Below are 3,899 nucleotides of genomic sequence, written 5' to 3' on the forward strand. Positions count from 1 at the left end.
CCACCGCATTGCGTGCCTTCCAAATCTCTCAGAGTATCCAAGATATAGCAAGCCGAATATTCATCGGTAACTCAGTATTGGTGAGTAACAACAGTAGATGTATGCTAGTTTGTTGTTGGTTTATTTTTGAATGTAATTAAATATAATAGAATATTTAATTATATTATTTTAAAAAACGCATCGGGTCCTTTTATTGAATCATTGTCCTGAATTTGGTACCAGATTTAAAGGAATTCTAATGGATAAACCACAAAAATATAATAGATATTTTGGTCACTGAAATGTGTCTACGAATGTGGGTACTTAACATGCTCTTTATATTTCGAATTTTAGCACTGAATATCATCGTTTTCTGAAAAGTCAAACTCATTTTGTTGGTGGTTAAATTTTTCTCGCAAATTCTCCAGAAAAAAAAAAGTCCAAATCAAAGGTCAAATAACCAAATATTTCATACTTAGATCTTTGCATAATGTCAAATATAATTTATGAACCTTTTTTTTTCTTGGCAAATACGATGATAAGAATAAGATATTTTGTGAAAAAACAAACTCTAGTTAATTTGCCCACATGTTTTGTGGTATCTGCTTAATTATATATTTTTGTTTAATTATTATTTAAAATAACTAATAATTTTATTCAAAATAACTAAAGTTTTTCAAATAAAACTAAAATTGATGCGCAAATTCATTTCTTAATAGTCAAAATAAGATAAATGCATTAAGGTAGAACCTTTAGCCAACAACAATTAACTGGAAAAAAATTAACAAAGACAACATCAAATATTTTTTTTTCAAAATGAAGAAAATAAAACACATAAAGTCAGACAACTGAATACTACAGTAGAAATATGCTTCTTTTAATTAAAAATTATTGTTAATGTATGAACCATAAACACTGGTAGTAGAGGTGGTAGAGGAGGTGATGGAAGGCATGTTATTGGTGATGGCAAGATAACCAGTTGGTTGCTGGTGATAGTTATAGTGGTCTATGAAAGGAATTATAGCATGTCCCCCGGCATAACCCACATTTTGTGCCAGCATCATATCATTAAATGAGTTTTCTTGATTCAGATCAACAAAAAAATCTGCCACAACAGGAGGATTTATATCCGCAACTCCAATAGAAAGAGGAGGGAAAGAAGAAGACTCACCATTTTCTACAAGACTTTGCATCCTTTGAGTAAGCTGATTGATATAGCAATGCAAATCGTGAAGGTCTTTTGCACCATAATGATACTCCGACATCTTTCCTTCAAGACAATCAAACATAAATCGTTTAACTGATTCTAAACAGCCAGTTTGTCTACTTGCTCTTTTATTTTCGTAATCTGCTCCCGCAAATACGTATCTTGATCCATCATCTTTCTGGTTCTTGTTGCCATCGGCATCTCCATAAACTTCATAGCCACCTCTTGTGCACCTTCCTTTGACGGCCAAACCTCTGGTACCGACTGATACGGACTGTAGATGACCCCACAAGATTGGACACCACAAAGAGTTGTCAACTCGTGAAGTTTCTTTGTTATCCCTTTCTTCCTCTTCATGAATGTCTTTTTTCTTGATCTCTCATTCGCTATCAAAGATAATTTCAATTTCCTCATTATCTTTATTTTTATTTTGTATGATTTGTCAAGTTTGTTGGCACAAAGACTGTTTATATAGCAACGAAAGGATTTCGCTACTCATTAGGTTTCTTATCACTAAGTCCAAATTACAGGCAATAAATCTTTTATTAATTTACAATGTGTTTATCTATATATAGAACCTTATATTCTTGTGTGTAGTTGGTGCATTATCATTAGCTTATTACTTAATATAATATAAAATAATATATATATATATATACATATAAGTTATTTTTATTATTAAAACTAATTTATCTAACTCTCATTTTTTACTTATAATAATATATTTTAATATATCTAGAACGCGCGGTTAGTAATATAAAAATATCTTTATGAATAAAATTTGATTAAATTTGAATTAATAATAAATATAGAAAAACATATATATTAGATATTATACCTTTAGGGGCGTTATGACCAGCTATTTTCATTTAGAAATAAATCTTATTAGTAAATTATGAGAAGTAATATAGCTGGTATGAAATATTTAATTTTGAAAGAATTACTAAACTAGTGCATATATTTTGGTTTATTACTAGACTAGCACATATAAAGTTTTACTTACTAGAATAGTCCTAATTTGTTGTAAAAAGACTTTAAACCATGTATTTAATTTCGTAACTACAAAGTGTCATTTTCATTTAAAAAATAGAAAATGAATAATATAAAAGACACAATGAAAGATTAAACCCTAAACAACAACAGTAGAAACCAAAAAGTCGTTTGTGTCGTTTGAACCGGAAGTAGTGATTCTAGTGGCTTTTATCAACAATTCTGATAAGATTAATTTAAGAAGATTTTCTGTTCAATAAATTATGATGATTTTGTTGTGGTATGATTTGGGAACTAAAGAACGAACTTGTTGATAGATATCAAATTGACAATGACAATGGAGGCGAGGCGAATTCTAAAAAAATGTTTGTGAATAATAAAAGGATGTAATAAACAACGGAAGTGGGGAAGAATAGGAAGAGTCCACTTGAAAGTTCCTTGGTCGACTGCAAAGTTTGTGGGTGGACAACAAAGATTCAGATTATTTGATAAATTTGTCGGGATTCATCGATTAGGAGCTAATTTATGGGTTGGCCCTGGTTACGTTCGGTAGAATAATTCTGTTTAATTTTAAAAATCTTATATACATTGTCTAAAAATTTTGGTTGATTGGTATGATATTATTATTTTATTTTTTTTGAATATTGAGGGTGGAAAGTGGGATGATAGTGTTTTCGAGTGCATATTGTACACAAGGGGGAGTACTTGATACAACCTGCTCAAAAAAGTATTTTGAACCAACACGTCGTGATCTAGGATTGAGTACTTGATTAAACCTGCTCAAAAACTTGGAGATGCCTATCTTTATGAAAATCCGTTCCGTGGACCTCATTACCCCTCTGCTAGCCGCCCCAACAGACCGTATGTGGACCCTGCTAGTCTCCCGCTAGCCATTCCAACGGATCCCAAGCTGGCCCTGCAGGGCATCGATCCTAACCCGTCACTGTGGATATCCCAATCCACCAGTAGGTTATTGGTGCGCCAGGCGTTCCTCGAACCCTGGTCCCCACCCTATAACAACATTCCCACTGGACAAGCTGTCACCCGAACTGAAACGACCCGACCCGTTTTTAAAAAAAATAATAATAATAACAATTACAATATATAATTAAGCATCCCATACTATTTAATTAAACCGACCTAAACCACAATACAACATTAAACCAGCAATAACCAATACACATAGCGGAAACATACCAATAGTACAAAACCGATATAACATCAATACAATAATATTCCCAACCATTCTATCCAACAACCTAACATACTTCTAACCAAGGTTCCAACATAAACAACATAACCAACAACACACAAACGAGACCCTAGATCATCCTCCTCCTCATCGCCCTGATTCCACGTCACAACCTGCACACCACGAACAACAATTGAGATGCGTAAGTATTATCATAAATACTTAGTGAGGAAATCCTCCCATCTACTGGGCTATGCACACAAGCAACTGAGATCCAATGTTTAACAAACAACAAATAAACACAACCAACCAGGAAACCACACGCAACGCACAAGTTGGTGTCGACCGACACCAAAGTGGTGTCGATCGACACTAGGCCCAGAATGGTGTCGACCGACACCCACTTGGTGTCGATCGACACCGACCCCGCACATACGTTCTGCTCAAAGCCGATCAACGAATCTCCGTTTCTAATCAACTCCAATCCGTCCAAAACTCACCCAAAAGCTTCAGGAACCTATAAGAAACATA

General features: G+C 33.8%; 1 pseudogene; it reads right to left on the bottom strand.

The window, feature by feature from the left end:
• Window positions 1-789: 789 nt before the first annotated feature.
• On the bottom strand, window positions 790-1,600 carry LOC104709443 (agamous-like MADS-box protein AGL90 pseudogene; annotated as a pseudogene).
• Between the last annotated feature and the right edge of the window lie 2,299 nt (window positions 1,601-3,899).

This window comes from Camelina sativa, chromosome 8 (assembly GCF_030686135.1).
Source record: "Camelina sativa cultivar CO46 ecotype springtype chromosome 8, ASM3068613v1".
In the NCBI taxonomy this organism is placed as follows: domain Eukaryota; kingdom Viridiplantae; phylum Streptophyta; class Magnoliopsida; order Brassicales; family Brassicaceae; genus Camelina; species Camelina sativa.